We start from the raw sequence: 12,160 nt of genomic DNA, 5'->3' as shown, positions 1-12,160 counted from the left end.
GAGGAGAAACGCATCGCATCGCATCGCGTTGCGTGCACGCCGGCCCGGTGGCAGCGGTGCCGGCAGTGGGTGCTAGTGGTGGTAGTGGTGGTAGTGGTGGTGCTGTGAAGAGGTGCGCGCGTGTGTTAGCAGCAGCGCGGCGACACGCACTCGCTCGGCGGAACCGCTGCCGCGTCGCCTTGTCCTCGTCGTCGTCACCGTCGCCGTCGTCATTGTCGTAATTATCAGGCGGCAGCGCAGTGCGTGTCATCAACGTCGACGTCGTTTCACGTTCGCTTGTCCGGCCGCCGCGACGGCAGCAGCGGCACCTCCTCCTCCTCCTCCTCCCGCTACTGCTGCTGTTGCTGCTGCTGCCGCCGCCGTCGCCGCCGCCGCCGCCGTCGCCTCCTCCCACTGCGGCGCGCCGCCACCGTCGCCGCCGTCGTCGCCGTCGCTCTTCAGTCGCTCTCGCCGGGAGCCACCGCATCGAGGGCGTCCGCGCGACGAGCCAGACCAGCCACGCAAGATGGCTATGTGTCGCTGACGGGAAACCGACGAAAGGGAGCGGACAGGGGTACAGACAGCCCGCGGATTAACGGAACATGCGGCTACGTGACCGTCGGGCCCGTCCCTGAAGAGAGAGACACTGGCCAAGAAGCGAGAGGTGAGTACGAGGGAGTGGAGTGTACCTAAGTGAGTGTGTGTGTGTGTGTTTGTGTGTATGTATGTATGTATGTATGTATGTATGTATGTATGTATGTATGTATGTGTATGTGTGAGTACGTGCGTCCGAGCGATTTCTCTGCCGCTTTTCGCCGTCTCTCTCGCACGCGCGACGGATCTATATATTTTCTGAAGACTGTCCGTCGATTTTCCATGATCGTTCGTTCGCTCGTTTGCTCATTCTCGACACTCACCGCGAGTGTCGGCAAAGTTTCCACGATGACGCGTCGCCGACGTCGTGACAGGACGGAGCGACGGGAAAAGGAAACGCTGCTATACACGGCTTTCGATGCTATATAACAGCCAACGAGCGAGCGAGCCATACGTGGACTCTACCGCGACGAGCGAACAAAAATACACGTCGTCCCGTACGAAAAGTGTAAACAAGTCGAGAAAGTCTCCTCCTCGTCCTGACGTATCTCTCGCCTCTCCGCTGATGCGATGACGTCGAGCCCCGCGCGCGCTGCTCTCTTCGCAACTTTGCGATGATAATACAGCGTATATCTCTCGTCTTCCTCGCGCACGAGTCTACCCGGCTCCCGTATCTCTCTCCTCCCCCCCTCCCTCTCTCGCTCTCTCTCTCTCTCTCTCTCTCTCTCTCTCTCTCTCTCTCTCTCTCTCTCTCTCTCGCTTACTCGCTCGCTCGCCGTTCGTCTCCTTCTAGCCGAAAATTCGCAGATCATTGGGTATCTTCCACGACGACGTGGAATCGTACCGCGTGCTCCGCATCTTCGCGAGATTTTCGCGCATCAATAACGACCTGTCCGCTGTCTCTTCTCCCTTTTCTTTTTCTTTCTCTTTCTCTATCCTCGTTACACCATTTCTCACATCCGCAAATACACTCACTCGTCCTCCCCCCTCTCTCTCTCTCTCTCGCTCTCTCTCTCGCTCTCTCTCCGGTATACGTCTGCATGGCTGGCAGTCTATCAGTGCCTGCCTGCACTTTGTCGGTCCGCACTTTCCCCCGTACCAAGCTCCGCTCTCTGTCGATTGAATGGCTCCGACCATGGCTCCCGTTCTCTATACATGCGTGCCACACAATCGCGGAATGGGAAACCGAGACCCTGGAAACATCTGTCGCGCGGCCTACCTAACCTCCAAAAGTGCCTGGGAGACCGCATTATCATCGTTGTAGTGATCGTGAACGACGCGCCGCGAAGATGACATTTCCCCGACTCGCGTCTTATTTTTGAAATGCCACGGTCGGCGGGCGATCCAATCCGGGCCGAAAATTGTGTCGTCGCGACGCCCTGAGCAGCCGCCGGACGTTCGATAAATGTTGCGTGTACGGTAACGATACTCCTTCGGACAATGCGAGCTCGATACAACCGGACAATCAATAATATTGTACGGTATTTGAATATCGCGCAATAATATCGAACGTCCAAATCGCTTTACTCCGCCTCATTCGGAGACACTTCAAGACCTCCCCCCCCCCCCCCTCCACACGTCTCTTGGGATGTACTGAACCAAGTTCCGTAGAAAGCTGTATAATCTTTCATCTCTCGGTCATCTCTTCGAGGAGAATCTCTCCCTCGGTTCCTTCGTTCTCCCGACGCTTTCTCACGTTTGCCGCGCCGCTCGCGAGCGAGTAAGCGAGAACACAATAAATGCGGCTCCGACGGAAGATCCGTGCCACGAGAAAAAAAAATGCTATTGCAGCTTCCGCAATGTGACTGCGGCTGTCCCTGCGAACCCTGTGCGAGTCGTAACCTGGAAATCGTAAGGGCATCTCTGAGCCCTAACTGCGTTTAAAAAACTTTTGTCATCGGTATTATGAATTATTCACAGTTTTTGTTTTGCTGTCATCTCTTCTCTGCTTCCCCTCCCCCTTCACTTTCTTCTTCTCGTACAGAAAGAGTAAGAGCAAACATTGTTTTGTTTAAAAAAGCGAATACAAAACTACACAGTTGAAAAATTCGTGTTAAATTCAACACATATCCCACACGGTCCACAGAAATTATGAAGCATATGTTAAATAGCAACAAATATTACATTATATTTTAACATAAAAAAATCAATGTAAATTATATAATTTTATAATTTTACATAATTTTTATGTAATAATTTAATGAGAAACTTATGTCAATGTAACACATATAATCTGTTACTGTAACACTATTATAATGTTAATGAAACGTTTATTACGAGATAACGTCGAGAAAGGACAATTACTCTTATATTATAGAATAAACTCGACATTTTTTATGTCAATTTTAACAGATAAATTCTGTCACTGGTAATAAGGAACATATTTATTATGTAAAATTAAAAATGCGTGCACATTGTGTTACTTTTACATTTTATTCAATTATTCTAATATAAATTTACACTCCACTTGAATTAACACAACAGCAATTGAAGTAATAAGCAACATCTTAAATTTTAACACAAATATTTTAATCAGGATATTTTTTAACAAAAAAAACAAATTTTTCAACTGTGTATGATTAAAAACGATTGAACATTTCTATCATTCTTTATCGATTTTTACCTTAGTAGTATAATATTAAAACTAATGTATTCTTATTTACATACATATATGTATATGTGAAAGAATAATACTCTTGCTTATAACTTAATCTTATTTAAAGAACCTGTGATATTCTTAAATATCAACAGCAAATTAAAATATATCTATATTTTAATAGTTTTATATATAATATATATAATGTCTGTTTTAATAGTATTATATTAAAAATCTAATTCTTGAAAATATTTTCTATCAGATTTTTTCCACTCGTGTAAACAAGTTATGCTGTTGTTCAACGCTTTATTATAATCTTTTTTTTTCAATAAACCATTCAATTTAGCCTTAAAAAATATATTTTTTTATTAAATAACGAATATATTTTTTTATAAAAAATCTTTGTGTAAGCAAGTTATACCGTTGTTCGATGCTATATTATAATCTCAATTCAATATTTAACCAAAAGCAGAATGTTCTTTTTTTTTATCGTAGATAAATGTCAGATTTTTTATACGGTTTTCTCTGCATGGAAATGTATTTACCGAGGCCGAGCGACGGAAGTGATCTCGAATACAGAACCCTCCTCTCGGCGCGACATCGAATTTCAAATCTCCAGCGCGACGTCGTTTTCCACGATCGTCGGGCTGCATCCGTCCATACGTCCGTCTGTCCGTCCCTTCCACGCGCGAGTTCCTCGCGCGTCGCATCGCAGTTTCTTACATAAATATTAACCGTGGCTATCGATATGGCAGGCATGAATAACCCTGATTGTAAAACGCCAGCGAGAATACCGCCGTCGTCGTCGTCGTCGGGATTCGACTTTTTCCGCGCGGACGCGATTAGAGCAGCACTTTGGCTGCGCCTCAAAACGCAGACCGCAAGTCATTCACTTTCGTCTTATTCAAATACGCGATCACTGCACTGTTGCGTAATCGATCGTGTTTGGCGAATAAAATCGCAAATGTATCGGCGAGCGAGACGGATTCCGGCTGTCTGGTGGAACCCGTCGGTCCTCGCGGGAAAATCCGATTACCGTGACACACGTTATATTTCGTCGTTTTACGTTCGCGTTTTTAGCTGGCTAGCTAGCTAGCTAGCTCCTCGAAACATCTGTCGCTCGACGTAACCAGCCGCGTCGCGGATCGCTTGGACATCTTTCCGGATCGCGATTTCCTCGCGTCACGCTATCGCTTGGCGAACGTTGTCCTCGTTGGGACCGACGTCCGTCGACGTCGCGGTGGTTGTTAAACCGAGCACGCGCGTACGCAAGAGCATCGAATAGAATACGCGCCGCATCGGCTGTTAAATTAGGTTCTGCATACACCGAAAAACCACATTAATATATCAAATTAAAATATTCTATTTACCAATTATTATTTTATATTTAGCAAAAAATTATAAAACAATGATAATCTTGTTACATATAATTTAATGTACTTTAAAAGATTTTATAGTCTCACTTTTTCATACAATTTTATATTTTTAAATTCTTTACAGTATTGGGGGCAAAGGGAAAGAGGTAACGGATGTTTGTTAGTATCATTAAAATTAAATTGATTATCCTTATATTTATATATGATTATTTAATGATATTACTTTATTCTTGTTCAACTTATAACTATATTTCAAGACTGAAAATCAGAGTTGGATATGTTAATAATTTTTTCACTGAATTAAGGTAAAGTTAATGATTTATAAAATTAATTTAGTCATGTTAAAATGTTACATGATCAAGAAACTAATTCAGTTAAAAGTTACGTTATAAATTAAGGTAAATTAAAATTTAATTTTGAAAAGTATTTATATTTAATTAGAAAGAGTAGTTAATTTTTACGGCGTAATTTTAGTAAAGTAAATTACTCGAAACAATTATAATATGCATTAAAAAATTTTTAACTTATTATTTGTAAATTAAATTTACATAAAATAACAAAGAAATATTGGTTTTTTATATAAAAATGTTTTTTTTTATAAATTATATATATATATATAAATTGTCTTTTTTTAGGAAAGAAGTTAATAAATTAATATAAATTTATATGTTTTAACATAATTGGTTAAAATAAAAAATTAATTGAATGTTATTAACTTTTTAATTAGTTATTACTTGACCCTGTTGAAAATTTATTTGGTGCCCATTTCATGAAAATGGAAAAATATAAAAATCACAAAAGAAATAGTATAGCACACGAATATTTAGCTGTGATCAAATAAGACTTGTTCTTAATTAGTTTTGTTTTTTCACATATCACTCTGTATTCTGTTGTTATTATTATTTGCATTATATTTTTATTTTTAATATTTATCCTTATAATAATCCCTACAATACAAGAAAGCACAATATGATTGTTTTAATACTATCGTTATTTTCTATTCGATATTTTTCCTTTCGACGCATGAAAATTATTATTGAATAATGGGAATATATGTTTCTTGATAAAATTACATAGAATTCTTCATATAAGCCAATTATGTCTGTTTAACTGTTATATAATTTTATTTTGATAAAAGTAAACTCGAAATAAGAACGTTATATATTTTCTTGTTCACGCTGAAGGAAATATTAGAACGGAAATAAATATTAGAAATAGATATTAAACGTAACGCATAATGCAAATAATAAGTGAGACATAAACGTATCACTCAGGATATACAACATAGCTTACTACATTATCTACAATGTACAGTGTGATAAAACTGACTCCAATTCCCCTAAGATCGAATTCTCTGTTGCGCGCAGGGCTTTGCAGTCCTGACAAAATTAAATATATCGAAACTCACAGGCGAGAGATACTCGTGTAATATTTGTTCTTCTCCCGTGTACGTGTTTGCACGTGTGTGCCTGTGTGTATCTATACATGCTCGATGGTTTCGTTACCGTCACGGATACACCATGCCAGTTGAATAACTCCGCGATCGAACCTACAGCCGGCGGCGCGAACGCGGTGTATCAACGATGAGTCCGGAGTCCGGATAGTACCTACATCCTCGGAGTGCTGCATACGCATAACGCGCGCGCGCGCGCGTGTGTGTGTGTTGATTTTTGGGCGCACCCTGTATATGCGCGCGGTCAGGTAGCCTTCCTGCCGAGCGCGGGCACGCACGATGTTCACCCCGATCGTTCCGCGATGCGGGTATGTCTCTCCTATACCTGGGCCATTAGCATGGCGAGAGCCCCGTCGCCCTTCGTTTTCGGCGATGGCCATTGTCCTGGACGTAGTAGAGCACCAGGGTTTCAGTCCAAGCTTTCAGTTGGTGCGCGCCGGGGAGCGCGCTCCGGCCGTAATTAGCAATTTTGCGAGGAGCCAGGCCTGCTTCGGTAAGGGCTTATCGATTCGCTCGGCCAGCGGCTTACGTTTTGGGCGTAATTCGCCTCTGGTTTTGGCAGCTTCTCCGTGGTCGTCGTCAAAAGTGTATGCGCGCGCGCGCGCGCGCGCGCGCGCGCGCGCGCGTGTGTGTGTGTGTGTGTGTGTGTGTGTGTGTGTGTGTGTGTGTGTGTGTGTGTGTGAAGGAAGGAGAGGAAAAGGAGGAACAGTTGTTTCGCACTCGAGCGAAAAAGTTCTTGCCAAATGTCGACCTGAGACGACCACGCGGCAAAAAAAGCATTGAAGAAAAGCAGCAGGTTTTTTTTGTACTATCGCTTGTAATGCGAATCGTTATTCACTACCTCTTCGAGTCATATAAAATTAATAAATTTTTTTTACAAGATTATTTTTGTTTGAAGAATATCTTTATTTTCTAAATATATAAATGGATTCTATGTTATTAAGAGAGGATTTTATCTTGAAATTTACCCTCAGAATCGTGATGAAGGGAATTTTTAACGTTTGATTGAATGGTGCCCCCTGGAAACGCCTATATGACGTTCAGCCCTGACCAGTTGGCTGCTAGCTTCAGCTACATAATTTTTTATTAAAGTTTTAGCTTAAAATGAGCTTAAACTTTAATACAGAGTTGCCAGTTTGTCGACTAAAAAATTTGTTATGCATAATTTGCTCATATGTAGAAATGTGAATATAGTTTTATCATAAAAATATATTTTTATCATTTAATACTAACTTTTATGAATATTGAGATTCAATAATAACTTTCATAAAGAAAGAAATATTGAAGAAAGACATATAGAAAATACAAAATCTATAAATTAAGAATTTTTTAATACCATTAGCATCAAAACAATCATATATTCAGATGACTATTGTAATATTGAAATAAAAATATTATTGAAATTTAAGATTATTAAATTATTTAAAGAATATTTTATATCGTTACTTACATTTAAAACAATTATACCGTTAAATAGAATATATATTATATTTCTAATTTAACACTAATTTTTTTCGAACGAATATCATTGAGTAAAGCGATGAAACCGCGCCGAGGGGCGGGCGTATCTGCTTATTGATGATTGCTGAAACAGTTTTTATTGTATTCTTACTTACGTTTATCGGCACGTTTTGTCGCGATTCTCGACGAGACGAAGACAAGATACGGCGTGATAATATAAGCGATTCCGTCGAGTCGTGCGCGCGAGATATGACCAACCGGAGCCAAGTGGAACTTTCGGCGTGCGTGTGCCACATTGCAAAGTTTACCAGCAAAATGGCTCGCGACTCTGCGAACGTGCGTGTTTCGTACGCTCGCTCGAATAGTCGGTGCGTGAAGAGAGTTCCGCCATTTGGAAAACGCGGGTGGCATACACACGCGTCGTGGCTTCCCATGGAGGAACGTCATTCGCCTGTTTCTGAATTAAATTTGATATTCTACTTAGCATCGGCCAAGAAACCGCTATCTTTTCACCTATTTTGGATACGCGTGTTATTCTTATGGCGATTGGTAATGATGATATATCGCAACTCGTCTAGAAATCTTTAATTCTAGATCTCTCGGTCTTACTTAAAAAACTTCCTCCTGAAAAAGAGACTGAAAAATTATAAAAACAAAGATTAATAAAGATTTTAAGGGGATTCACAAGAAAAAACAATCTTTTTCTGATCCTTCAATTGCATGAATTTAAATTTTTTCGTCTGTCAGAGCGGATACATAAAATTATAGCCCAAGACTTTCACTTTGGGATTGTTACCTGAAACCACAAATATTACAATAATTGAGCATTTATTATCTATACACGGATTATTGTAAATGCTCATTAGTTTGTTGTAAATGGGAAAAGTGGTTCGACAGTATTTTATGATCGTTTTCCATGAAATTATAATAATTTTTCAATTTTTAATTCCTCTTCAAATATGTATTTAAAGTACGTTGTTTACATATCTCTACAGAAAAATACATATTATTTTATTATTAAAAAAGCGCAAAATTAATTATTTTTTTCTTTCAAATAATGGCGATTTTGAACAAAAAGAATATTTTTTTGTTGTATATGTATGTGTATATGTCTCTCTCTCTCTCTCTCTCTCTCTCTCAACAATCTTAAAATATACATCACAAATTTCAGAAAAATTATTACGTATCAAAAAGAGAATATATATTTGTTTCAAGAATATTAGAAAAATTTATCGGAGAAAGTTAGAATAATGAACAAATTAAATTTTTGTTTTGACTTAATATTTTCTCTTGATTGAGAAAAATATTAAATTATTAGAATGTAGAATGTATTATTAATACTCATGATACTTATGATATGTACAATTGTACATAGATATACATTTACATATAATACTCGTACATATAAACTTATTAAATATTTTAAATAAGTAATATTTACTCAATTTTAAGTAATTTACAGTATTCTTTTGTGTATGTGCAAAATTGAGAAGTATTTAAAAATTAAAAAATTTTATTTAAAACATTTTATTTTTTACCGTTTGTGAGAACATTACTTTTCTAAACTATTCCTTCCACAAAGAAATAGATCCTAAAAAACATGATGGAATGATATACGACGTTTTGTAGTCTCGGCTAAGTTTCTTTTTTTCCATAGTTCAGTTCTCTCTCTCTTTCTCTCTCTCTCTCTCTCTCTCTCTCTCTCTCTCTCTCTCTCTCTCTCTCTCTCTCTCTCTTATTTTTTCTTCCTATCTCGTTTTCTTTCTTTCTTTCAGACCTTTTTCAGGTCAACCTAACTATAATACACGTGCGGGCACGTTGCCTGTCCGTTAGACCATTTTTGTGCAGACTGTTCTTCACGGAGATGCGAGTGACCGCGAGTCGAACCCACGCACACATACGCACGCACTCGTGTTAGACACCGGCACATTGCATCAGCTGCTAAGCGGTGGCACGTCAAGTCGTCAAAAGAATACGTTTTACCATGAATTTTAGCTGCATAAGTCTATTTGGCTAAGATTGGCGACTGTCCAAACGTTAATCATGCCAATTTTGTTCTAACGCATATTGAAAACTGTATATTCTTGTGAAAGATTGATGCTAGATTTTTATTTCATCGTTAGTTTAATTACATTTGATTAGATTATATTACTTAAGGTATGTAATGAAATTATTAACAGTTAATTATTAATGCTACGAATTGATTCAGAAATTTTTTTTATAAAATACAGAAAAATATTATTTTATTGCTAGAAAACGAGCAATTAATTTTTTTTATCATCTTTAATAAAAAAAGTTGTTTTTTTATTTTTTTTTTTAAATAATTCTTAAATACACTAATCACAAATTTTTACGGAACTATCATGTATTTATAAAAGAATTTATATTCTTTTAAAGTATATTATAAAATTTTGTTGAAGAAAAATCAGAATAAAAAACAAATCGAATTTTTGTTTTAACTTTAATATTCTCTCTTGATTAAAGTATTAATGGTTAGGATTCAGAACATATCTTTAATGCGCAAAATGTACAGAAAGTATGCACAAAAAATTAGTATTAAATTAAAATATCAAATTTATTCAATTTAATAATCGAGTTTTATATAAACTAAAATTATGTTGTTTATATATGAACTAATGATAATTTTATTTATTATAATCAATTAAACAATTAAACAATTATAATCCTGCTTTCTATAGTTTAGTTGTTTAAAGATCCAAGATTCTCTTTCGATAGTTAAACGTTGTATAGGCATGCTTTCTAACACGGATTCCGTAGCAACACTTGACAGTTTTTTTATTTAATTTATATTCTTTTGATCTCAATGTTACATTAGTTATTATACGTTTGAAAAGGACCAGAAAATATCTGAAAACTTTACATTCTATCAACATTTAATAAATAATTGCCAGATTGGCATTAAAAAATTGGAAAAACTTTTGTTTTTCTATTCATCTACTGATAATAAAACTTAATTGTTAATTTAAACTTGTTTAAATGATTTGATATTCTTAAATTTCAGCAAAACGTATTTTTTTCAATATCATAATAGTCATCTAAAGATCACAGTATGATTGTTTTAATAGTAATAGTAAACATTCTAACTTTTAATTTGAAAATATTGTTATTGTTTCCAACATTTACTTCTCTCATCTAATGAAAATTATTATTGAATGAGAACATATTTTTCTTTCTGGAGCAATATTTATGTTAATTATGTCTGTTTAACTTTGTACAATTTTATTTCAATATTTACTTTTTGAAAATAAATGTATTCTTAAAAAAAGAATTTTTTTCTATGTTGAAACTCTGAGATTTTATATTTTGCAGACTAAAATGTCTCTGGAGCTCTTGTTACGCGGAAGAGCAAATGTGTGGGAATCTTAAAGCCGTCTATTTTATCGACATTTTTTAATAAATTAATTTTTTAATTGGTTTTATACAATTACAAAAGTCTTTTACAGAATTAAAATAAACACAAAAATCTAAAAGAAAACTATCAAGTTTATTAGAAAATACGAAAGTAATTTGTATTTTTTGTACGTAGAACTGTCATTTGATGACAATATTTGCTTAATATACAAAATAAAATTGTATTCCTTTAGGAATAACGTATGCGAACAATCTCATGCAATTTAAACTAATTGTAAGATTAAAAGCCTAGAAAAAAAGATTAGTTACTTTAACTTTTTATAATTGTAAATCGTGATACATGTTAATAAAAAGGCTAGCCTGAAAAAAAATTTTATTCTTAGTATAAAGTCCAATTCATGGGCTGACATCATTAATACGCGTGTACTTCAATTCTAGAAAAGGATTTCCAAATATCAATCCCGGTCAAGTTTGACGGACACTTTAGCATTCCCTTAAGTTTCGATTCGCGAAGAGGCGTATCACGATTCTTGAAAGACACAAGATGTCGAAATTGCTTTGGAATATAATAGTGGTAGTAAATTGTATTTTCGTATGCATCTTCACTTGATGATACGCGCTAGAAACGCATCGGAAGAAAGGATATCCTTTTCAAGCCGTAATGACGTGCCGACGTAATGTTTCCTCTACCATGTAATATTCTATGTTAACTCATGCCCGGCTCCTCGCAGGCCGTTATTACTGGGCAAAAGGGTTTTCTTAGCTTCCCCTATCTCCGCAATTCCTTCTGCCGCCTTCTGCCTCGAAATTGAAGCAGATATACGTCGACAAAAGTGTCCTCCCCTGTTGCGAGGAGGCGGCTGTCCTTCTGTCGTCCGAAGGAGTTTGATCGATATATAAATATCGTATCGGGCGGGGTCTTCTCGTCACAAAATCGCGCGACATAACGTTCGATTGAGCGAACGGGCGCGGACACGAGAATGAAAACCGGAAGTAACGACGAAGCGAGCAGACGTGAGGTCTTTAAGGAAAAAAAGGGCAAACCGTATTCAAGAAACGTGCGAATCCTCTCGTGTTCACGCAGATAGGAAGCGTGTATTTCTTTTCGACAGAATTGACGTCATAAGGACGCGTGCACGGCCTTCCTTATTGTGTGTTAATCCGTGTAACAATACCGCTTAATCGCCATCGACTTGACGCTTCTCCGTCTTCTACGAAAACCAGCACGTTCGTGCGGCTCGGCGCGTACCTTGCATAATAATAATAATAACGAGCCGGCGATTTATTCCGCGCGGCCGCACGTTTATTTGCGCAAGAGTAGGTTTATGT

The 12,160-nt window shown here is 37.6% G+C and overlaps 1 protein-coding gene across 1 annotated transcript in view; it reads left to right on the top strand.

The window, feature by feature from the left end:
- The first annotated feature begins 425 nt into the window (after positions 1-425).
- LOC105839341 (homeodomain-interacting protein kinase 2) overlaps positions 426-12,160 on the top strand; it is a 52,002-nt gene continuing 40,267 nt past the window's right edge. The window contains exon 1 of the mRNA XM_012685586.3: positions 426-643. The gene's annotated coding sequence lies outside the window, so the exon portion shown is untranslated. The remainder of the gene's footprint in view (positions 644-12,160) is intronic.

This window comes from Monomorium pharaonis, chromosome 10 (genome assembly GCF_013373865.1).
Source record: "Monomorium pharaonis isolate MP-MQ-018 chromosome 10, ASM1337386v2, whole genome shotgun sequence".
Classification (NCBI taxonomy): Eukaryota; Metazoa; Arthropoda; class Insecta; order Hymenoptera; family Formicidae; genus Monomorium; species Monomorium pharaonis.
Note: the sequence above shows the minus strand (reverse complement) of the source record. Positions and strands in the feature narration are given on the sequence as shown.